Source organism: Convolutriloba macropyga, chromosome 1 (genome assembly GCF_964194025.1).
Source record: "Convolutriloba macropyga chromosome 1, txConMacr16.3, whole genome shotgun sequence".
Taxonomy (NCBI): domain Eukaryota; kingdom Metazoa; phylum Xenacoelomorpha; order Acoela; family Convolutidae; genus Convolutriloba; species Convolutriloba macropyga.
The window spans coordinates 80,363,360-80,389,721 of NC_134468.1; the positions used below are offsets into that span (position 1 = coordinate 80,363,360).

At 38.8% G+C, this 26,362-nt stretch overlaps 1 protein-coding gene and 3 non-coding genes across 4 annotated transcripts in view; 3 read left to right on the top strand and 1 right to left on the bottom strand.

Annotated features, from left to right (window-relative positions):
- LOC142351429 (uncharacterized) overlaps positions 1 to 26,362 on the bottom strand; it is a 239,390-nt gene that overhangs the window by 61,975 nt on the left and 151,053 nt on the right. The window lies entirely within an intron of this gene.
- Positions 12,071 to 12,143, top strand: Trnav-aac (transfer RNA valine (anticodon AAC)). The gene has a single exon. It is a non-coding gene; the product is annotated as a tRNA-Val (tRNA).
- On the top strand, positions 12,260 to 12,332 carry Trnav-aac (transfer RNA valine (anticodon AAC)). Its single transcript has one exon. It is a non-coding gene; the product is annotated as a tRNA-Val (tRNA).
- Trnav-aac (transfer RNA valine (anticodon AAC)) lies at positions 12,449 to 12,521 on the top strand. The gene has a single exon. It is a non-coding gene; the product is annotated as a tRNA-Val (tRNA).

Consider the following 26,362-nt stretch of genomic DNA (forward strand, 5'->3'; position numbering starts at 1 on the left):
GGAACGTGGACAAAGACAGTCTAATTGTCTGTCGTGGAACTGAGCAAGAACTTCCGTCAAAAATGACTCAGAGAATTGTCCTGTCGTTTGTCTCAGCAGTCTTCAGCTACAAAAGCCATCAGACAGCAAGAAATAACGTTTGAAACTAAAAAAACTTAAAATTCGTCAAAACTCAAAAATGGTCAAAACTGAAAATTTTTAAAAGTTGGGACCGAAAATCTGTACCACCCCCGATTTTTGAAGGCAAAACCCGAGCAACCTGAGGTTATGGCACACGGTTAGGGTTACCTCTAAACTACTCATGGACCCAACGAACTTTATTGCATCAGACCCACAAGTGTGGCTATTAGCACTTATGTGGTGCAAAATTGGCATTTTTTGATATTTTGTCATTTATTGTTAAATTTCTTAAGTTGTTTGTTTTATGATACTTTAGGTGATCATTAAAGGCCAAATACCGTACATTCGAGGCATTTACAGCCAAGTAATAACCATCCGTCCTTATTTCAACAAAGACAAATATTGCAGTAATTTGACATTTACTATGTAAACAAAGACTTGAATCATTTTTTTGATTAACCAATCAGAAACAAGTAGCAATGATGTTATAACCGATAAATATTTGATTATTTACTTTAACCTAATTGTTTGATTAGTGAAACTGAATTGTATTTAGAACCATTAGAGACTGTTATACAGAGCAGTTGGCTCTCAAATTGACTAAAAATTGATTCTTCAACAACTTTAGTCTTTTTGCTAACTTTTGCTGGATCTTAAGATCTTGCGAGTTTTAAGTTAGTTGAGCTTACTTAACGAGAAGTTAGCAACATAACTAACACTGGCTGAACCCTTACTAACTTCAGCACGATATTGAACATAGATTATCACTAAGGATTTTCTTAACTTCAATCAACCAAATTAAAGTTACAGTCCTTTAATACGTCCGAGCGACTAATTATTTCTACGAGATCGTTAGTCAATCGAACCTTGTGAAGAACTGGGCCGACCTAAAACTCGAGAACCAGGCTGTGATATACCGGTTCCGCTGAGATTCCTGAGCAGCCGCAACATTTGGTCCGCCGACCCGGACATCAACAACAATACGAACAGCAACGAATCTTCGATTCAATTAGGTGGACCAAAACGAAATCTTTACGATGGCTGGAAAGAACCCCGATAGACATTGGAAAACGGCTGACTACAAGATGTCGAAGCCAACTCAAGAAATTAGAAAGTGAGCACGCTGAATTGCTCAAAACATTAGACGGACACCTTGCTGATGTGAAAAGTCAATTGGCTCAGAAGAAAACAATATCTGCAGATAAAGCATAAAAATGTTTCCTCGAAACTTACGATGACATCTAGGAAAACAGAAAGCAGCAGAGGTTGCTATTGAAACAAAAGTACTTTGAAATTTTCGACAGTGACACCAAGCGTTTGTTAGAAGAAATGAGTAAAGTTTTGCGATGGGCAGTTGAAAAGGTACCTTTTCTCCGAGACATTGAAGGTTTCCGCCAAGAAGTCATCGACTGTCGAAAAGACACAGTATGAGCATACAAATTAGTGGAAGCTGCTAAACCAATTTTTAATGATTTGCCAAAGATGGAAAAGAAATTGAAGGCAGAAATCTTAAGCGCCTCCGAAAAACAGACATTGTGTAATCAAAGCGGAAGTGCTAGTAGAAAAAATAGATGAGAGGTACAGAGAATGGATTCGAATAACAGGGGTTCGCATCAAAGAGTTTGTGGATATCAGCGATATTAGGAGTCACTGTTAAGACTTGATTAAATCGTACAGGCACAGCAAGGAATGTGGAAATCAAACATCATTAGTGTCATCCACATCGGCTGTTGACAAAGACCCAAATGAAACTATAAATGATACAGGAAATGGAGTGATAGAAAATGCTGTGGTGATCGGCCCACTTGAGATATGTTCAGTTTTCACGACACGGATGCGGTTATTGCCTAAAAGCATTTGGGCGGCAATGGGACAAGCATGGGACAACGAATTGTCATTAGAACACTCAAAATTTGTCAGTGATTGGTGCTTTGAGTTGAGAGACTTCATATTTTCACAGATGCTTTAGAAGAAGCAACCTGCATAGCAGCATATCTGCACGAACAAGCGTCGTCAAAACTGACCAACGTCATAGTAAAATGCGTTGTAGCGCCTATCAGGCACACAACAAATCCTAGGTTAGAACTTCAGGCCGCAGTATACGGCCTGATTCATCAGTGGAATGATTCATCTACAGTGTTTCAATTGCCACAATCAGCAAACAAGAAACAACAGGTATTTGTTGCCAACAGAAAAGCATAACTTCTAGAAAGCTCTTCAATGGATAAATGGAGACATGTTAAAGGCATCGAAAACTCTGAAGATGTTGGCGCAAAAGGAATGTCCATTGGAGTATCCAAGGAATTCGAACGGTTAAATAGAACGGCATGGCTACAGAAAAATGAGGAAAGTGAACAACGTAAAGAGAACAACGTCGAACCCGAGCAAGCTATCCTATCAGTGCAATAGCAACAAAAACTCCAGCTACAATAACTTATAATCCTTACCCACCCTTCTAAGCAATTCTTGCCGACCCATGTGACCACGCTGACCCACCTAGATAACCAATCTCACCCACTCAGATGACCAGCCTGACTCACCACCCACTTAAACCAATCAGATGACTCCCTGACCCACTCAGATGACCCCCTTATTCACCCAGATGACCCCTCTGACCCACACATATGACCCCTCTGACCCCCTCAGATGACCCGCCTGACCTACTCAGATGACCCCCTGAAAACGGCTGACTACAAGATGTCGAAGCCAACTCAAGAAATTAGAAAGTGAGCATGCTGAATTACTCAAAACATTTGACGGACACCTTGCTGATGTGAAAAGTCAATTGGCTCAGAAGAAAACAATATCTGCAGATAAAGCATATCAATGTTTCCTCGAAACTTACGATGACATCTAGGAAAACAGAAAGCAGCAGAGGTTGCTATTGAAACAAAAGTACTTTGAAATTTTCGACAGTGACACCAAGCGTTTGTTAGAAGAAATGAGTAAAGTTTTGCGATGGGCAGTTGAAAAGATACCTTTTCACCGAGACATTGAAGGTTTCCGCCAAGAAGTCATCGACTGTCGAAAAGACACAGTATGAGCATACAAATTAGTGGAAGCTGCTAAACCAATTTTTAATGATTTGCCAAAGATGGAAAAAAAATTGAAGGCAGAAATCTTAAGCGACTCCGAAAAACAGACATTGTGTAATCAAAGCGGAAGTGCTAGTAGAAAAAATAGATGAGAGGTACAGAGAATGGATTCGAATAACAGGGGTTCGCACCAAAGAGTTTTTGGATATCAGCGATATTAGGAGTCACTGTTAAGACTTGAATAAATCGTAGAGGCACAGCAAGGATTGTGGAAATCAAACATCATTAATGTCATCCACATCGGCTGTTGACAAAGACCCAAATGAAACTATAAATGATACAGGAAATGGAGTGATAGAAAATGCTGTGGTGTTCGGCCCACTTCGGATATCTTCAGTTTTCACGACACGGATGCGGTTATTGCCTAAAAGCATTTTGGCGGCAATGCGACAAGCATGGGACAATGAATTGTCATTAGTACACTCAAAATTTTTCAGTGATTGGTGCTTTGAGTTGAGAGACTTAATATTTTCACAGATGCTTTAGAAGAAGCAACCTGCATAGTAGCATGTCTGCAGAACAAGCGTCGTCAAAACTGACCCACGTCATAGGAAAATGCGTTGTAGCGCCTATCAGGCACACAACAAATCCTAGGTTAGAACTTCAGGCCGCAGTATACGGCATGATTCATCAGTGGAATGATTTATCTACAGTGTTTCAATTGCTACAATCAGCACACAAGAAACAACAGGTATTTGTTGCCAACAGAAAAGCATATATTCTAGAAAACTCTTCAATGGATAAATGGAGACATGTTAAAGGCATCGAAAACCCTGAAGATGTAGGCGCAAAAGGAATGTCCATTGTAGTACCCAAGGAATTCGAACGGTTAAATAGGCCGGCATGGCTACAGAAAAATGAGGAAAGTGAACAACGTAAAGAGAACAACGTCGAACCCGAGCAAGCTATCCTATCAGTGCAATAGCAACAAAAACTCCAGCTACAATCACATATAATCCTTTTCCACCCTTCTAAGCAATTCTTGCCGACCCATGTGACCACGCTGACCCACCTAGATAACCAACCTCACCCACTCAGATGACCAGCCTGACTCACCGACCACTTAAACCAATCAGATGACTCCCTGACCCACTCAGATGACCCCCTTATTCATCCAGATGACCCCTCTGACCCACACATATGACCCCTCTGACCCTCTCAGATGACCGGCCTGACCCACTCGGACCCCCTCAGATGACCCGCCTGACCCCCTGACCCACTCAGATGATCCCCAAGGTGTTGTGGTGTATCGGTTAACACGTCTGCTTAACACGCAGAAAATATGCTCTCAAGCCTGGATAGCAACCAGAAAAAGTTTTGACATAATGATGTCATTAGTTGATTAAAATCAAAATCATGCACTTCATTTCTGTTTCAAATCATGCACGATATTACAGCTTCGAAACACTAATCCCATGATGCTATGGTGTAGCGGTTATCCCTTCTTCATAACACGCAGAAGGTGTACAATGCAAGCCTGAACAGCATCAAGAAAAAGATTTGACAAAATATGTCTTTACTTGATTAAGATTATAATCAAGCATTTTATTTCTGGATAACCCAACATTCGCAATAAAATTACTGCTTCAAAACCCTAATAGCAAGTTGCTGTGTTGTACTGGTCACCACGTCTGCTTAACACGCAGAAGGTCCCCAGTTTAAGCCTGGACAGCATCAATAAAAAAGTGTCGACAAAATGATGTCTTTACTTGATTAAAACTAAAACCATGCATTTTAATTCTGTTCTACCCACCATTTGCAATGAAATCACTGCTTCGAACCCCTAATCAAAAGGGGCTTGAATGTTGCCCTTCTCACGTCGGCTTAACACGCAGAAGATCTCCAGTGCAAGCCTGAACGACATCAAGAAAAAGTTTGACAAAATGATGTCTTTACTTGACTGAAATTAAAATGACGCATTTTTTCCCGGTTTTATCAAACATTTGCGATGAAAATACAGCTTCTGAACCCTATTACCCAGGTGCTAAGGTGTTCGACCCACTTGGTATATGTTCAGTTTTCACGACACGGATGCGGAAAAGCATTTGCCTAAAAGCATTGCCTAAAAGCATTTGGGCGGCAATGGGACAAGCATGGGACAACGATTTGTCATTAGAACACTCAAAATTTTTCAGTGATTGGTTCTTTGAGTTGAGAGACTTCATATTTTCACAGATGCTTTAGAAGAAGCAACCTGCATAGTAGCATATCTGCAAGAACAAGCGTCGCGAAAACTGACCCACGTCATAGGAAAATGCTTTGTAGCGCCTGTCAGGCACACAACAAATCCTAGGTTAGAACTTCAGGCCGCAGTATACGGACTGATTCATCTACAGTGATTCAATTGCTACAATCAGCACACAAGAAACAACAGGTAATTGTTGCCAACAGAAAAGCATATATTCTAGAAAACTCTTCAATGGATAAATGGAGACATGTTAAAGGCATCGAAAACCCTGAAGATGTTGGCGCAAAAGGAATGTCCATTGTAGTACCCAAGGAATCCGAACGGTTAAATAGGCCGGCATGGCTGCAGAAAGATGAGGAAAGTGAACAACGCCAAGAGAACAACGTCGAACCAGAGCAAGCTATCCCATCAGTGCAATAGCAACAGAATCTCCAGCTAAACAATCACTTGGAATCTTTACCAACCAATCTAAGCAATTCTTGCCTACCCAGATGACCACGCTGACCAACCTAGATAACCAGCCTCACCCACTCAGATGACCAGCCTGACCCACAGGCCACTTAAACCAATCAGATGACCCCTGACCCACTCAGATGACCTCCTTATCCACCCAGATGACCCCTCTGACCCACACAGATGACCCCTCTGACCCCCTCAGATCACCCGCCTGACCCACTAAGATGACCCCCTGACCCACTCAGATGATCCCCAAGGTGTTGTGGTGTAACGGTTAATAAGTCTGCTTAACACGCAGAAGGTATGCTGCTCAAGCCTGGATAGCAACCAGAAGAAGTTTTGACATAATGATGTCATTACTTGATTAAAATCAAAATCATGCACTTCATTTATGTTTCAAATCATGAACGACATAACAGCTTGGAAACACTAATCACATAGTGCTGTAGTGTAGCGGTTATCACTTCATCATAACACGCAGAAGGTGTCCACTGCAAGCCTGAACAACATCAAGAAAAATATTTGACAAAACGATGTCTTTACTTGATTAAAATTAAAATCAAGCATTTTTTTTTGGATAATCCAACATTTGCGATGAAATTACTGCTTCAAAACCTTAGTCGCAAGTTGCTGTGTTGTAGTGGTCACCACGTCTGCTTAACACGCAGAAGGTCCCCAGTTTAAGCCTGGACAGCATCAAGAAAAAAGTGATCACAAAAAGATGTCTTTACTTGGTTAAAATTATAATCATGCATTTCATTTCTGGTCAAATCAACAATTCCAATGAAATACTGCTTCGAAACCCTAATCACAAGGTGCTGTGTTATAGCGCTTGTCACGTCTGCTTAACACGCAGACGGTATTGGAGCACAGAAAAGAGCATAAAAAATATCTTAGAGCTTAGAAACTTAGCAAATATTAATAAACCCAGAAGAAAACAACCTTACCAGATTTATAACCACAATCGCAGCTAACTTTCAAGAAAAGGAATGTGAAAAAAGGACACATTAAAATTGGCAGAATTGTTTCTAAGTGTCAAAAATTGTTCTAATTTTGTGTGCAGTTATCGCTAGACTCTAAAATTTTAAATATTTCAGCTTCAAAATTGAAGGCTATCAAACTTAGCACTAATGCAAGCTAGCAATCGCCCTAATGATCTTTGATAACCTAATGCACTTAGATTTAATGACTGGACCTAATCGGTTTATACCGTTTCTTTCGAATTTGCTCTTTTGATCTGGAACGTATTCACAACGTTGTGTCATTCAATGAGTGAGAAAAAGCTTTCAATTGATACAGTGAGTGAGACAAGTCAGGACTCAAACGCGAAAGTAGTGATTTAGCAAAAACAAAAGAAGTGATCGCAAGGTACGAGAAAAAGATAACAAGACAAGTTCTACAACATTTCAGAAAATTTTTTTGACTAAATAGCAAAGACATAAGAAGTTACTAGGAATGAATTTAAAAAACTGTTCAGGAAAAATTAGAAAAAACTGAAAAACAGTAAACAAAAAACAGTCATATTGACGCATGTGAACAAAAAAGCAGAATAGAGAAAGTCAATTTTTGTTCAAACACCGTTTTCTAACTAGACATTACAATTTCAGTGAAAAAATTCCACGCGTCAATAGCACTCACTTTTTCGCTTCACATCTTGATTCGGTCCAAAATCATTACTTTAATTTGGTATAAAAACCATGAAAATGTATGAACAGATCTTAAAGGAGACAGCATCCAAACAAAAATCAAATTCTTTCAATAGCAAGACGAAGAACCTCCAAAAAAAGCCATTGAGGGGCTGAGGGCGTCTATAGATTATTTGAACAAAACTATATTAAGTTTAACCAAAAGTTGGAGTTAAAACTTCGGACACAGTATGAGGTATAAGGTATTCATTTCATGCAGAAGATATACAGCTTGAACTTGGACAGTATCAGGGACATTTGTTGGAAGCAAGTTTACTGTGTTCATGATTGAAACCTTAGTCAGACAATTTTTCCTTTCTAAGCAATCCAAAAATTTGGAACTGGATGAAACTGGAATGTAGACAAAGATAGTCTCATTGTCTGTCGTGGAACTGAGCAAGACCTTGCCGCAAAAATAACTCAGAGAAAGGTTCTGTCGTTTGTCTCAGCAGTGCTCGTTCCACTTGGGATATGTTCACTCTTCACGGCACGGCTGCGGTTATTACTTTATAGCTTTTGAGCGGCAATGGGAGAAGCATGGGACAAAAATTTGCCATTCCAACACTCAGCCTGCATAGTAGCATATCTGCAAAAACAAGCGTCGTCAAAACTGACCCATGTCATAGGGAAAAGCGTTGTAGCGCCTATCAGGCACACAACAGCTCCTGAGTTAGAACTTCAGGCCGTAGTATACGGAGTTCCCCTAAGTATACAAATATTGAGAGAGCATGATGTGAAAATCGACAAAATCTATCATTGGACTGATTCATCTACAGTGCTTCAATGGCTACAATCAGCGCACAAGAAACAACAAGAATTTGTTGCCAAAAAAGAGCAGAAATTCTGAAAAGCTCTTCATAGGATAAAGGGAGACATGTTAAAGGCATCGAAAACCCTGAAGACATTGGCACAAAAGCAATGTCCATTGATGAACCCAGGGAATCCGAACGGTTAAATATGCCGGCAAGGCTGCAGAAAAATGAGGAAAGTGAACAACGTAGAGAACAACGTCGAACTCGAGCAAGCTATCCTATCAGTGCAATAGCAACAGAAACTCCAGCTAAACAATCACTTGTAATCTTTACCAACCAATCTAAGCAATTCTTGCCTACCTAGATGACCACGCTGACCCACCACCTATTTAACCAGCCTCACCCCCTCAGATGACCAGCCTGACCCACCGGCCACTTAAACCAATCAGATGACCCCCTGACCCAGTCAGATGACCCCCTTATTCACCCAGATGACCCCTCTGACCCACGGAGATGACCCCTCTGACCCACTCAGATGACCCACCTGACCCACTCAGATGACCCCCTGACCCACTCAGATGACCCCCAAGGTGTTGTGGTGTACCGGTTAACACGTCTGCTCAACACCCAGAAGATCTGCTGCTCAAACCTGGATAGCAACCAGAAAAATTTTTGACATAATGATGTCATTATTTGATTAAAATCAAAACCATGCACTTTATTTCTGTTTAATCCAACATTTGAGAGGAAATTAAAGCTTGAAAACACTGATCCCAAGGTGCTGTAGCGGTTATCACTTCTGCATAACACGCAGAAGGTCTCCAATGCAAGCCTGAACAGAAACAAAAAAAAATTGACAAAATGATGTCTTTACTTGATTAAAATTATAATCATGCATTTTATTTCTGGTTAACCCAACATTTGCAATGAAAATACTGCTTAAAAACCCTAATCGTAAGGTGCTGTGTTGTAGTGGTCACCACGTCTGCTTAACACGCAGAAGGTCCCCAGTTTAAGCCTGGACAGCATCAAGGCAAGTTTTTGACAAAAAGATGTTTTTTTACCTGATTAAAACTAAATTCAAGCATATTATTTCTAATCAATCCAACATTTGATATGAAATTACTGCTCGAAGAACTAATCGGAAGGTGCTGTGATGTAGCGGTTATCATGTCTGCTTAGCACGCAGAAGGTCCTCAGTTTGAAACTGGACAGCATTAGGAAAAGTGTTAACAAAATGATGTCTTTAATAGATTAAAAAAAACCATGCATTTTATTTCTGTTCCACCCACCATTTGCAATGAAATCACTGCTTCGAAACCCTAATCGCAAAGGGCTTGAATGTAACCCGAATCACGTCTACCTTACACGCAAAAAATCCCCAGTGCACGCCTAAACAGCGTCAAGAAAAAAATGACGAAATGATGTCTTTACTTGATTTAAATTATAATCAAGCATTTTATTTGACGAAATGATGTCTTTACTTTATTTAAATTATAATCACATATTTTATTTCTTTTCAATCCACCAATTGCAATGAAAACACCGCTTCGAAAAACTAATCGCAAGATGCCGTGGTGTAGCGGTAAAAAGTTCAATCCAGTTCAATCCCGGACAGCATCAAGAAAAGGTTGCAACAAAACTGCTCTGCTTGACAAAAATTAATACAATTAAAACAAAAATTCAGACAAAATAATGTCTACTTGATTAAAATTATTATCATGCATTTTATTTCTGGTCTGTCCAAAATTTGCGATAAAATTACTGCTTTGAAACGCTTATCTCAAGGTGCTGTTGTGTAGCGGTTATCAAGTCTGCTATTTGACAAAATGATGTCTTTGCTTGATTAAAATCATAATAATACATTTTATTTCAGGTCAATTCAAAATTTGCGATGAACTTACTGAATCTCAAGGTGGTGTGGTGTAGCGGTTCTCACGTCTGCATAACACGCAGAAGGTCTCTAGTTCAAGCCTTCACAGCGGCAAGGAACAGTTTTCACAAAATGTTGTCTTAACTTGATTAAAAGAATAATCAAGCATTTTACTTCCGGTCAATCCAACAACTGCAAATCACTGCTTCGAAACCCTAATCACAAAGGGCTTGAATGTAACCCGAATTACGTCTACCTTACACGCAAAAAATCTCCAGTGCACGCCTAAGCAGCGTCAAGAAAAAAATGACGAAATGAGGTCTTTACTTGATTTAAATTATAATCACGCATTTTATTTCTTTTCAATCTACCAATTGCGATGAAAACACCGCTTCGAAAAACTAATCGCAAGATGCCGTGGTGTAGCGGTAATAAAGTCTGCGTTGCGCGCAGAACGTCTCCAGTTCAATCCCGGACAGCATCAAGAAAAGGTTGCAACAAAACGATGTCTCTGCTTGACAAGAATTAATACAATTAAAACAAAGATTAAGACAAAATGTCTACTTGATTAAAATAATTATCATGCATTTTATTACTGGTCTGTCCAAAATTTGCGATGAATTTACTGCTTTGAAACGCTTATCTCAAGGTGCTGTCTGTGTAGCGGTTATCAAAGCTCATCAAAGAAAAATTGCAACAAAATAATGTCTCTGCTTGATAAAAATTAAAAGCATGCACTTTATCTCTAGTCAATCCAACATTTGATATGAAATAACTGCTCAAAGCACTAATCGCAAGGTGCTGTGGCGTAGCGGTTATCACTTCCGCCAAACACGCAGAAGTTCTCCAGTTCAAGCCTGACAGCACCAAGGAAGGTTGTGAACAAATTGATGTTTTTACTTGATTCAATTTAAAATCAAGCATTTTATTTCTGATCAATCCATTATTTGATATGAATTACTGCTCGAAGCACTAATCGGAAGGTGCTGTGGTGTAACGGTTATCACTTCTGCTTAACACGCAGAGGGCTCCAGTTCAAGCCTGAACAGCATCAAGGAAAGCTTTTGACAAAATGATGTTTTTACTTGATTAAATTCAAAATCATGTATTTTATTTCTGGTCAATCCAACATTTACTAGAAATTACTGCCTCGAAGTACTAATTCGGTGCAGCAGTGATCACGTCTGCTGAACACGCAGAAGGTCTCCAATTCAAGCTTGGACAGCATCCAGAAAAGGTTGCAACAAAATAATGTCTCTGCTTGATAAAAATTAAGAGCATGCACTTTATCTCTAGTCAATCCAACATTTGATATGAAATAACAGCTCAAAGCACTAATTGCAAGGTGCTATGGCGTAGCGACTATCACTTCCGCTAAACACGCAGAGGTTCTCCAGCTCAGGCCAGAGAGCATCAAGAAAGGTTGTGAACAAATTGATGTTTTTACTTGATTCAATTTAAAATCAAGCATTTTATTTCTGATCAATCCATTATTTGATATGAATTACTGCTCGAAGCACTAATCGGAAGGTGCTGTGGTGTAACGGTTATCACTTCTGCTTAACACGCAGAGGGCTCCAGTTCAAGCCTGAACAGCATCAAGGAAAGCTTTTGACAAAATGATGTTTTTACTTGATTAAATTTAAAATCATGTATTTTATTTCTGGTCAATCCAAAATTTGATATGAAATTACTGCTTCGAAGTAATAATTCCAAGGTGCTGTGGTGCAGCGGTGATCACGTCTGCTGAACACGCAGAAGGTCTCCAATTCAAGCCTGGACACCATCAAGGAAAGGTTGCGACAAAATAATGTCTGCTTGATAAAAATTAAGAGCATGCACTTTATCTCTAGTCAATCCAACATTTGATATGAAATAACTGCTCGAAGAACTAATCTCAAGGTGCTGTGGTGTAGCGGTTATGACGTCTGCTTAACACGCAGAAGGTCTCCAGTTCAAGCCTGGACAGCATCAAGGCAAGTTTTTGACAAAATGTTGTTTTTTTACCTGATTAAAACTAAGATCAAGCATTTTATTTCTAATCAATCCAACATTTGATATGAAATTACTGCTCGAAGAACTGATCGCAAGGTGCTGTGGTGTAGCGGTTATGACGTCTGCTTAACACGCAGAAGGTCTCCAGTTCAAGCCTGGACAGCATCAAGGCAAGTTTTTGACAAAATGTTGTTTTTTTACCTGATTAAAACTAAGATCAAGCATTTTATTTCTAATCAATCCAACATTTGATATGAAATTACTGCTCGAAGAACTGATCGCAAGGTGCTGTGGTGTAGCGGTTATCACGTCTGCTTAACACGCAGAAGGTCTCCAGTTCAAGCCTGAACAGCATCAAGGAAAGCTTTTGACAAAATGATGTTTTTACTTGATTAAATTTAAAATCATGTATTTTATTTCTGGTCAATCCAAAATTTGATATGAAATTACTGCTTCGAAGTAATAATTCCAAGGTGCTGTGGTGCAGCGGTGATCACGTCTGCTGAACACGCAGAAGGTCTCCAATTCAAGCCTGGACACCATCAAGGAAAGGTTGCGACAAAATAATGTCTGCTTGATAAAAATTAAGAGCATGCACTTTATCTCTAGTCAATCCAACATTTGATATGAAATAACTGCTCGAAGAACTAATCTCAAGGTGCTGTGGCGTAGCGGTTATGACGTCTGCTTAACACGCAGAAGGTCTCCAGTTCAAGCCTGGACAGCATCAAGGCAAGTTTTTGACAAAATGTTGTTTTTTTACCTGATTAAAACTAAGATCAAGCATTTTATTTCTAATCAATCCAACATTTGATATGAAATTACTGCTCGAAAAACTAATCGCAAGATGCCGTGGTGTAGCGGTAATAAAGTCTGCGTTGCGCGCAGAACGTCTCCAGTTCAATCCCGGACAGCATCAAGAAAAGGTTGCAACAAAACGATGTCTCTGCTTGACAAGAATTAATACAATTAAAACAAAGATTAAGACAAAATGTCTACTTGATTAAAATAATTATCATGCATTTTATTACTGGTCTGTCCAAAATTTGCGATGAATTTACTGCTTTGAAACGCTTATCTCAAGGTGCTGTCTGTGTAGCGGTTATCAAAGCTCATCAAAGAAAAATTGCAACAAAATAATGTCTCTGCTTGATAAAAATAAAAAGCATGCACTTTATCTCTAGTCAATCCAACATTTGATATGAAATAACTGCTCAAAGCACTAATCGCAAGGTGCTGTGGCGTAGCGGTTATCACTTCCGCCAAACACGCAGAAGTTCTCCAGTTCAAGCCTGACAGCACCAAGGAAGGTTGTGAACAAATTGATGTTTTTACTTGATTCAATTTAAAAACAAGCACTTTATTTCTGGTCAATCCAGTGTTTGATATGAAATTATTGCTCGAAGCACTAATCGCAAGGTGCTGTGGTGAAACAGTTATCACTTCTTCTTAACAGGCAGAGGGCTCCAATTCAAGCCTGGACAGCATCAAGGAAAGCTTTTGACAAAATGATGTTTTTACTTGATTAAATTTAAAATCATGTATTTTATTTCTGGTCAATCCAAAATTTGATATGAAATTACTGCTTCGAAGTAATAATTCCAAGGTGCTGTGGTGCAGCGGTGATCACGTCTGCTGAACACGCAGAAGGTCTCCAATTCAAGCCTGGACACCATCAAGGAAAGGTTGCGACAAAATAATGTCTGCTTGATAAAAATTAAAAGCATGCACTTTATCTCTAGTCAATCCAACATTTGATATGAAATAACTGCTCAAAGCACTAATCGCAAGGTGCTGTGGCGTAGCGGTTATCACTTCCGCCAAACACGCAGAAGTTCTCCAGTTCAAGCCTGACAGCACCAAGGAAGGTTGTGAACAAATTGACGTTTTTACTTGATTCAATTTAAAAACAAGCACTTTATTTCTGGTCAATCCAGTGTTTGATATGAAATTATTGCTCGAAGCACTAATCGCAAGGTGCTGTGGTGAAACAGTTATCACTTCTTCTTAACAGGCAGAGGGCTCCAATTCAAGCCTGGACAGCATCAAGGAAAGCTTTTGACAAAATGATGTTTTTACTTGATTAAATTTAAAATCATGTATTTTATTTCTGGTCAATCCAAAATTTGATATGAAATTACTGCTTCGAAGTACTAATTCCCAGGTGCTGCGGTGCAGCAGTGATTACGTCTGCTGGTCAAGCAGAAGGCCTCCAATTCAAGCTTGGACAGCATCAAGAAAAGGTTGCAACAAAATAATGTCTCTGCTTGATAAAAATTAAGAGCATGCACTTTATCTCTAGTCAATCCAACATTTGATATGAAATAACAGCTCAAAGCACTAATTGCAAGGTGCTGTGGCGTAGCGGTTATCACTTCCGCTAAACACGCAGAAGGTCTCCATTTCAAGGCTGTACAGCATCAAGGCAAGTTTTTGACAAAATGATGTTTTTTTACCTGATTAAAACTAAGATCAAGCCTTTTATTTTTAATCAATCCAACATTTGATATGAAATTACTGCTCGAAGAACTAATCGCAAGGTGCTGTGGTGTAGTGGTTACCACGTCTGCTTAACACGCAGAGGGCTCCAGTTCAAGCCTGAACAGCATCAAGGAAAGCTTTTGACAAAATGATGTTTTTACTTGATTAAATTTAAAATCATGTATTTTATTTCTGGTCAATCCAACATTTGATATGAAATTACTGCCTCGAAGTACTAATTCCCAGGTGCTGCGGTGCAGCAGTGATTACGTCTGCTGGTCACGCAGAAGGCCTCCAATTCAAGCTTGGACAGCATCAAGAAAAAGTTGCAACAAAATAATGTCTCTGCTTGATAAAAATTAAGAGCATGCACTTTATCTCTAGTCAATCCAACATTTGATATGAAATAACAGCTCAAAGCACTAATTGCAAGGTGCTGTGGCGTAGCGGTTATCACTTCCGCTAAACACGCAGAGGTTCTCCAGCTCAAGCCAGACAGCATCAAGGAAGGTTGTGAACAAATTGATGTTTTTACTCGATTCAATTTAAAATCAAGCATTTTATTTCTGATCAATCCATTATTTGATATGAAATTACTGCTCGAAGCACTAATCGGAAGGTGCTGTGGTGTAACGGTTATCACTTCTGCTTAACACGCAGAGGGCTCCAGTGCAAGCCTGGACAGCATCAAGGAAAGCTTTTGACGAAATGATGTTTTTAATCGATTAAATTTAAAATCATGCATTTTATTTCTGGTCAATCCAACATTTGATATGAAATTACTGCCTCGAAGTACTAATTCCCAGGTGCTGCGGTGCAGCAGTGATCACGTCTGCTGAACACGCAGAAGGTATCCAATTCAAGCTTGGACAGCATCAAGAAAAGGTTGCAACAAAATGATGCCTCTGCTTGATAAAAATTAAGAGCATGCACTTTATCTCTAGTCAATCCAACATTTGATATGAAATAACAGCTCAAAGCACTAATTGCAAGGTGCTGTGGTGTAGCGGTAATCACTTCCGCTAAACACGCAGAGGTTCTCCAGCTCAAGCCAGACAGCATCAAGGAAGGTTGTGAACAAATTGATGTTTTTGCTCGATTCAATTTAAAATCAAGCATTTTATTTCTGATCAATCCATTATTTGATATGAAATTACTGCTCGAAGCACTAATCAGAAGGTGCTGTGTTGTAACGGTTATCACTTCTGCTTAACATGCAGAGGGCTCCAGTGCAAGCCTGGACAGCATCAAGGAAAGCTTTTGACGAAATGATGTTTTTAATCGATTAAATTCAAAATCATGCATTTTATTTCTGGTCAATCCAACATTTGATATGAAATTACTGCCTCGAAGTACTAATTCCCAGGTGCTGCGGTGCAGCAGTGATCACGTCTGCTGAACACGCAGAAGGTATCCAATTCAAGCTTGGACAGCATCAAGAAAAGGTTGCAACAAAATGATGCCTCTGCTTGATAAAAACTAAGAGCATGCATTTTATCTCTAGTCAATCCAACATTTGATATGAAATAAAAGCTCAAAGCACTAATTGCAAGGTGCTGTGGCGTAGCGGTTATCACTTCCGCTAAACACGCAGAGGTTCTCCAGCTCAAGCCAGACAGCATCAAGGAAGGTTGTGAACAAATTGATGTTTTTACTCGATTCAATTTAAAATCAAGCATTTTATTTCTGATCAATCCATTATTTGATACGAAATTACTGCTCGAAGCACTAATCGGAAGGTGCTGTGGTGCAACGGTTATCACTTCTGCATAACACGCAGAGGGCTCCAGTGCAAGCCTGGACAGCATCAAGGAAAGCTTTTGACGAAATGATGTTTTTAATCGATTAAATTTAAAATCGTGCATTTTATTTCTGGTCAATCCAACATTTGATATTAAATTACTGCCTCGAAGTACTAATTCCCAGGTGCTGCGGTGCAGCAGTGATCACGTCTGCTGAACACGCAGAAGGTATCCAATTCAAGCTTGGACAGCATCAAGAAAAGGTTGCAACAAAATGATGCCTCTGCTTGATAAAAACTAAGAGCATGCATTTTATCTCTAGTCAATCCAACATTTGATATGAAATAACTGCTCAAAGCACTAATCGCAAGGTGCTGTGGTGAAACGGTTAACAATTCTTCTTAACACGTAGAGGGTCTCCAGGTCAAGCCTGGACAGCATCAAGCAAAACTTTTCACGAAATGATGTCTTTACTTGATTAAAAATAAAATCATGCATTTTAAATCTGGTCAATTCAACATTTGATATGAAGTTACTGCTTGGAATTACTCATCCCAAGGTTATGTGGTATAGCGGTTATCACGTCTGCTGAACACGCAGAAGGTCTCCTGTTCACGCCTGGACAGCATCAAGAAGAGGTTGTGACAAAATGATGTCTCTTCTTGAGAAAAATTAAAATCATGCATTTTACTTCTACTCAATCCAAAAATTTGATATGAAATTACTGCTCGAGGGATTAATCGCAAGGTGCTGTGGGGAAACGTTTATCGCATCTTCTTAACACGCAGAGGGTCTCCAATTCAGGCCTGGACAGCATCAAGAAAAAGTTGCAACAAAACGATGTCTCTGCTTGACAAAAATTAAGAGCATCCATTTTATCTCTAGTCAATCCAACATAACTGCTCAAAGCACTAATCGCAAGGTACTGTGGTGAAACGGTTATCACTTCTTCTTAACACACAGAAGCTCTCCAGTTAAAGCCTGCCTAAACAGCATGAAGAAAAACTTTTAAAAAAATGATGTCTTTACTTGATTAAAAACAAAATCATTTTACTTCTCAATCCAAAAATTTGATATGAAATTACCGCTCGAGGCAATAATCGCAAGGTGCCGTGGTGTTACGGTCAGCATTTCGGCCCAACACGCAGAGGGTCTCCAGTTGAAGCCTGGACAGCATCAAGCAAAACGTTTCACAAAATGATGTCTTTACTTGATTAAAAATAAAATCATGCATTTTACTTCTTCTGAATCCAAAAATTTTATATGAAATTACTGCTCGAGGCAATAATCGCAAGGTGCTGTGGTGCTAAGGTTATCATTTCTGCGCAACACGCAGAGGGTCACCAGTTCAAGCCGGGGCAGCATCAAGGCCAGTTTTCGACAAATAGAAGTTTTTTTACCTGATTAAAATTAAGACCAAGCATTTTAAATCTGGTCAATTCAACATTTGATATGAAGTTACTGCTTGGAATTACTCATCCCAAGGTTATGTGGTATAGCGGTTATCACGTCTGCTGAACACGCAGAAGGTCTCCTGTTCACGCCTGGACAGCATCAAGAAAAGGTTGTGACAAAATGATGTCTCTTCTTGAGAAAAATTAAAATCATGCATTTTACTTCTACTCAATCCAAAAATTTGATATGAAATTACTGCTCGAGGGATTAATCGCAAGGTGCTGTGGGGAAACGTTTATCGCATCTTCTTAACACGCAGAGGGTCTCCAATTCAGGCCTGGACAGCATCAAGAAAAAGTTGCAACAAAACGATGTCTCTGCTTGACAAAAATTAAGAGCATCCATTTTATCTCTAGTCAATCCAACATAACTGCTCAAAGCACTAATCGCAAGGTACTGTGGTGAAACGGTTATCACTTCTTCTTAACACACAGAAGCTCTCCAGTTAAAGCCTGCCTAAACAGCATGAAAAAAAACTTTTAAAAAAATGTCTTTACTTGATTAAAAACAAAATCATTTTACTTCTCAATCCAAAAATTTGATATGAAATTACCGCTCGAGGCAATAATCGCAAGGTGCCGTGGTGTTACGGTCAGCATTTCGGCCCAACACGCAGAGGGTCTCCAGTTGAAGCCTGGACAGCATCAAGCAAAACGTTTCACAAAATGATGTCTTTACTTGATTAAAAATAAAATCATGCATTTTACTTCTTCTGAATCCAAAAATTTTATATGAAATTACTGCTCGAGGCAATAATCGCAAGGTGCTGTGGTGCTAAGGTTATCATTTCTGCGCAACACGCAGAGGGTCACCAGTTCAAGCCGGGGCAGCATCAAGGCCAGTTTTCGACAAATAGAAGTTTTTTTATCTGATTAAAATTAAGACCAAGCATTTTATTTCTAGTCAATGCAACATTTGATATGAATTTACTGCTCAAAGGACTAATCACAATTTGCTGTGGCGTAACGGTTATCACTTCCGCTGGTCTCGAGTTTAAGCCTGACAGCATCAAAGAAAGTTTTGAAAAATTGAAATTTTTTTACCTGATTTAATTTAAAATCATGCATTTTATTTCTGGTCAATCCAAAAGTTTATATGAAATTACTGCTCAAAGGACGAATCGCAAGGTGCTGTGGCGTAACGGTGGTCACTTGCGCTAAACTGAGGGTCTCGAGTTCAAGCCTGACAGCATCAAGGCAAGTTTTTACAAATTGAAACTTTTTTTACCTGATTAAAATTAAGACCAAGCAATTTATTTCTAGTCAATCCAACATTTGACATGAAATTACTGCTCAAAGGACTAATCGCAATGTGCTGCGGCGTAACAGTTATCACTTCCGCTAAACACGCAGAAGGTCTCGAGTTCAAGCCTAACAGCATCACGGAAAGTTTTTACAAATTGAATTTTTTTTACCTGATTAAAATTAAGATCAAGCATTTCATTTCGAGTCAAACCGACATTTGATATATTACTGCTCAAAGGACTAATCGCAAAGGTGCCGTGGTGTTACGGTCAGCATTTCGGCCCAACACGCAGAGGGTCTCCAGTTGAAGCCTGGACAGCATCAAGCAAAACGTTTCACAAAATGATGTCTTTACTTGATTAAAAATAAAATCATGCATTTTACTTCTTCTGAATCCAAAAATTTTATATGAAATTACTGCTCGAGGCAATAATCGCAAGGTGCTGTGGTGCTAAGGTTATCATTTCTGCGCAACACGCAGAGGGTCACCAGTTCAAGCCGGGGCAGCATCAAGGCCAGTTTTCGACAAATAGAAGTTTTTTTACCTGATTAAAATTAAGACCAAGCATTTTATTTCTAGTCAATGCAACATTTGATATGAATTTACTGCTAAAAGGACTAATCGCAATTTGCTGTGGCGTAACGGTTATCACTTCCGCTGGTCTCGAGTTTAAGCCTGACAGCATCAAAGAAAGTTTTGAAAAATTGAAATTTTTTTACCTGATTAAATTTAAAATCATGCAATTTATTTCTGGTCAATCCAAAAGTTTATATAAAATTACTGCTCAAAGGACGAATCGCAAGGTGCTGTGGCGTAACGGTGGTCACTTGCGCTAAACTGAGGGTCTCGAGTTCAAGCCTGACAGCATCAAGGAAAGTTTTTACAAATTGAAACTTTTTTTACCTGATTAAAATTAAGACCAAGCAATTTATTTCTAGTCAATCCAACATTTGACATGAAATTACTGCTCAAAGGACTAATCGCAATGTGCTGCGGCGTAACAGTTATCACTTCCGCTAAACACTCAGAAGGTCTCGAGTTCAAGCCTAACAGCATCACGGAAAGTTTTTACAAATTGAATTTTTTTTACCTGATTAAAATTAAGATCAAGCATTTCATTTCGAGTCAAACCGACATTTGATATATTACTGCTCAAAGGACTAATCGCAAAGGTGCTGTGGTGTAACGGTTATCACTTCTGCTTAACACACAGAGGGCTCCAGTTCAAGCCTGGACAGCATCAAGGAAAGTTTATGACAAAATGATGTTTTTACTTGATTTAATTTAAAATCATGCGTTTTTTTTCTGGTCAATCCAACATTTGATATGAAATTACTGCTTCAAAGTACTAACTCCAAGGTGCTGCGGTGATCAAGTCCGCTGAACACGCAGAAGGTCTCCAGTTCAAGCCTGGGCAGCATAAAAAAAGGTTGCAACAAAATGATGTCTGCTTGATAAAATTTAAGAGCATGCCTTTTACTTCTAGTCAATCCAGGAACTTGATATGAAATTACTGCTCGAAGCACTAATCGCAAGGTGTTATGGTGTAGCGGTCATCACCTCTGCTTAACACTCAGAAGGTCTCCAGTTCAAGCCTGAAAGCATCAAGGAAAATTTTGACATATTGAAATTTTCTTACCTGATTAAAATTAAGATCAAGCGTTTTGTTTCTAGTCAATCCAACATTTGATATGAAATTACTGCTCAAAGGAATAATAGCAAGGTGCTGTGGCGTAACGGTTATCACTTCCGCTAAACACGCAGTTTCTCTAAACACGCACAGTTCAAGCCTGATAGCATCAAGGAACGTTTCGAACATATTGATGTTTTTACTTGATTCAATTTAAAAAAGCCTTTTATTTCTAGTCAATCCATTATTTGATATGAAATTACCGCTCGAAGCACTAATCAGAAGGTGCTGTTGTGTAACGGTTATAACTTCTGCTTAACAGGTAGAGGGCTCCAGTTCAAGCCTGACAGCGTCATGGAAGGTTTTGACAAATTGAAGATTTTTACCCAATTTAAATAAAGATCAAGCTTTTTATATCGAGTCAATCCGACATTTGATATGATATTACTGCTCAAAGGACTAATTGCAAGGTGCTGTGGCATAACGGTTATTACTTCCTCTAAACACGCAGAGGTTCTCTAAACACGCACAGTTCAAGCCCGATAGCATCAAGGAAGGTTTCGAACATATTTATGTTTTTACTTGATTCAATTTAAAAAAAGCCTTTTGTTTCTAGTCAATCCATTATTTGATATGAAATTACAGCTCGAAGCACTAATCAGAAGGTGCTGTGGCGCACCGGTTATCACTTCCGCTAAACACGCAGAGGGTCTCCAGTTCAAGCCTGACAGCATCAAGGAAAGTTTTGACGAATTGAAATTTTCTTACCTGATTAAAATTAAGATCAAGCATTTTATTTCTAGTCAATCCAACATTTGATATGAAATTACCGCTCAAAAGACTAATCGCAAGGTGCTGTGGCGTAAAGGTTATCACTTCCACTAAACACGCAGAGGGTCTCGAGTTCAAGACTTACAGCATCAAGGAAAGTTTTGACAAATTAAAATTTTTTTTACCTGATTAAAATTAAGATCAAGCATTTTATTTCTAGTTAATCCAATATTTGATATGAAATCACTGCTCAAAGGAATAATCGCAAAGTGCTGTTGCGTAAAGATTATCACTTCCACTAAACACGCAGAGGGTCTCGAGTTGAAGACTTACAGCATCAAGGAAAGTTTTGACAAATTAAAATGTTTTTACCTGATTAAAATTAAGATCAAGCATTTTGTTTCTAGTCAATCCAACATTTGATATGAAATTACCACTCAAAGCACTAATCGCAAGGTGCTGTGGCGAAAAGGTTATCACTTCCACTAAACACGCAGAGGGTCTCGAGTTCAAGCCTGAGAGCATCAAGGAAAGTTTTGACAAATTGAAATTTTTTTACCTGATTAAAATTAAGATCAAGCATTTTATTTCTAGTAAATCCAACATTTGATATGAAATTACTGCTCAAAGGACTAATCGCAGGGTTCTATGGCGTAGCCGTTATCACTTCCGCTAAACACAAAGACTTTTTCGAGTTCAAGCCTGGCAGCATCAAGGAAAGTTTTGACAAATTGAAATTTTTTTACCTCATTAAAATTAAGATCAAACAATTTATTTCTAGTAAATCCAACATTTGATAGGAAATTACTGCTCAAAGGACTAATCGCAGGGTTCTATGGCGTAGCGGTTATCACTTCCGCTAAACACAAAGACTTTTTCGAGTTCAAGCCTGGCAGCATCAAGGAAAGTTTTGACAAATTGAAATTTTTTTTACCTCATTAAAATTAAGATCAAGCATTTTATTTCTAGTAAATCCAACATTTGATATGAAATTACTGCTCAAAGGACTAATCCGAAGGTGATGTGGTGTAGCGATCGTCACGTCTGCTTAACACCACGAAGGTCTCCAGTTCGAGCCTGGATAGCATCAAGGCAAGTTTTGACAAAATGAAGTTTTTTTTACCTGATTAAAATTAAGATCAAGCAATTTATTTTATTCAATGCAACATTTGATATGAAATTACTGCTCAAAGGACTAATCGCAAGGTGCTGTGGCGCAACAGTTATCACTTCCGCTAAACACACAGAGGGTCTCAATTTCAAGACCGACAGCATCAAGGAAAGTTTCGACAAATTGAAATTTTTTTACCTGATCAAAATTAAGATCAAGCATTTTATTTCTAGTCAATCCAACATTTGATATGAAATTACCGCTCAAAGGACTAATCGCAAGGTGCTGTGGGGTAAAAGTTATCACTTCCACTAAACACGCAGAGGGTCTCGAGTTCAAGCCTGACAGCATCAAGGAAAATTTTGACAAATTGATATTTTTTTTACCTGATTAAAACTAAGATCAAGCATTTTATTTCTAGTTAAACCAATATTTGATATGAAATTACTGCTCAAAGGACTAATCGCAAGGTGCTGTGGCGTAACGGTTGTCACTTCTGCTTAACACGGAGAGGGTCTCCAGTTCAAGCCTGGACTGCATCAAGGAAAGTTTTGACAAATTGAAATTTTTTTACCTGATTAAAATTAAGATCAAGCATTTTATTTCTAGTAAATCCAACATTTGATATGAAAATACTGCTCAAAGGACTAATCGGAAGGTGATGTGGTGTAACGGTTATCACTTTTGTTTAACACGCAGAGGGCTCCAGTTCAAGCATCAAGGCACGTTTTGACAAAATGAAGATTTTTACCTGATTAAAATTAAGATCGAGCATTTTATTTCTAGTCAATGCAACATTTGATATGAAAATACTGCTCAAAGGACTAATCGGAAGGTGATGTGGTGTAACGGTTATCACTTTTGTTTAACACGCAGAGGGCTTCAGTTCAAGACTGGACAGCACCGAGGAAAGTTTTTCACAAAATGATGCTTTTACTTGATTAAATTTAAAATCATGCATTTTATTTCCGGTCAATCCAACATTTGATATGAAATTACTGCTGCGAAGCACTACGCGGAAGGTGCGGTGGTGTAACGGTTATCACTTCTGCTTTACACGCAGAGGGGTTTAGTTCCAACCTGACAGCATCAAGGAAGGTTTTAGACAAATTGATATTTTTACTTGATTCAGTTCAAAATCAAGCATTTTACTTCTGGTCAATCCAAAATTTGATATGAAATTACTGCTTGAAGCACTAATCGCAAGGTGCTGAGGTGTAAACTTTAACACTTCTGCTTAACACAAAGAGGGCTACAGTTCAAGCCTGGACAGCACCAAGAAAAGTTTTTGACAAAATGATGTTTTTACTTGATTAAATTTAAAATCATGCATTTTATTTCTGGTCAATCCAACATTTGATAAGAAATTACTGCCTCGAAGTACTAATTCCCAGGTGCTGCGGTGCAGCAGTGCTCACGTCTGCTGAACACGCAGAAGGTCTCCAGTTCAAGCCTGGACAGCATCAAGAAAATGATGCAACAAAATGGTGTCTTGGCCTGATAAAAATTAAGAGCATGCATTTTACTTCTAGTCAATCCAAAAATTGATATGAAATTACTGCTTGGAGCGCTAAACGCAAGGTGCTGTGGTGTAGCGGTTCTCACGTCTGCTTAACAAGCGGGTCTCTAGATCAAGCCTGGACAGCATCAACGCAAGTTTTTGACAAAATGAAGTTGTTTTTAGCTGATTAAAATTAAGATCACGCATTTTTTTCTAGTCAATCCAACAATTGATATGAAATTACTACAGAAAGGACTAATCGCAAGGTGCTGTGGTGTAGCAGTTATCACGTCTGCTTAACACGCAGAGGGCTTCAGTTAAAGCCTGGACAGCATCAAGAAAAAAGTGATCACAAAATGATGCTTTTACTTGATTAAATTTAAAATCATGCATTTTATTTCTGGTCAATCCAACATTTGATACGAAATTACTGCTCAAAAGACTAATCGCAAGGTGCTGTGGCGCAACGGTTAGCACTTCTACTTAACACGCAGGTCTGAAGTTCAAGCCTGGACAGCATCAAGGCACGTTTTGACAAAATGAAGTTTTTTACCTGATTAAAATTGAGATCAAGCATTTTATTTCTAGTCAATGCAACATTTGAATTGAAATTACTGCTCAAAGGACTAATCGCAAGGTGCTGTGGCGTAACGGACATCACTTCTACTTAAAACGGAGAGGGCTTGAGTTCAAGCCTGGACAGCACCAAGGAAAGTTTTTCACAAAATGATGCTTTTACTTGACTAAATTTAAAATCAAGCATTTTATATCTGGTCAATCCAACATTTGATATGAAATTACTGCTTCGAAGCACTAATCGAAGGTGCTGTGGTGTAACGGTTATCACTTCTGCTTTACACGTAGATGGGTTTAGCTCAAGCCTTGATAGCAACAAGGAAAGTTTTTGACAAAATGAAGTTTTTTTTACCTGATTAAAATTAAAATAGAGCTTTTTTTTCTAGTCATTCCAACATTTGATACGAAATTACTGCTCAAAATTTTAATCGCAAGGTGCTGTGGGGGAACGGTTATCACTTCCGCTAAACACGCAGAACTTCTCCAGTTCAAACCTGACAGCATCAAGGAAGGTTTTAGACAAATTGATGTTTTTACTTGATTCAGTTTAAAATCAAGCATTTTCCTTCTGGTCAATCCAACAATTGATATGAAATTACTGCTTGAAGCACTAATCGCAAGGTGCTGAGGTGTAAAGGTTAACACTTCTGCTTTTTTTTACCTGATTAAAATTAAGATCAAGCATTTTTTTCTAGTCGATCAAACAATCCTATATATTAAACGCGTGAGCTCTAAAGTGGGACAAAATTTTTGCATGTTTAAGGGGCCTCTCGAAGCGCATGTTCAAGAGCCGCATTGAGCAGCTTGTTTAAGCGAACATATCGAGAGAGGTCAATGACCTAAAAGGCTCAAAGTAGATGGGTGAGAATCGAACCCGGGACCAAAGACTGTTAGTCAGGTGCAGTTACCACGAGGCTAAGTGGGCTTAAAAGTATGCTCGCCCAGAGGGAGGATTTACTGTCCTGGGTACTACGTGTTTCTTGAGTGGTCGCGAACTAAGTTTGAAGTTCTTATTGTAAACGTGTGTTTGTCTGCAAAGTTTTAGCTTTACAGATTCTGCGCTATTCTAGAACACTATTAGGTTTCAACTAAGTTTTTCACGCTTTACTTTTTGATTTTTCTGTGATTTCAAATGCTCTCAATCTGAAATATGTTATTGATACGATATAAGCAATTGTGAGAAACGGTGTCTTGTAGTCGTTATAGTGCAGTTGGTAAGGTGGAGGACTGCTATTCTGAGGGACGAGGGTTCGAATCCGTGTCGGGTACCCTCACTTTTTTCTCACTTCCTTTTTTCACTTTCTTTTCTCAATTTCTTTTCTCTCTTTCTTTTCTCACTTTCTTTTCTCACTTTCGTTTCTCACTTTCTTTTGTCAGGTTCTTTTCTCACTTTCTTTTCTCAATTTATTTTCTCGCTTTCTTTTCTCACTTTCTTTTCACTTTCTTCTCTCACTTTGTTTTCTCACTTTCCTCACGTTCTTTTCTCACGTTCTTTTCTCACTTTCTTTTCTCATTTTCTTTTCTCACTTTCTTTAATCACTTTCTTTTCTCACTTTCTTTTCTCACTTTCTTTTCTCGCTTTCCTCCTTTTCTTTTCTCACTTTCTTTTCTCACTTTGTCTTCTCACTTTTCCTTCCCTTCTTTTTTCACTTTCTTTTCTCAATTTCTTTTCTCTCTTTCTTTTCT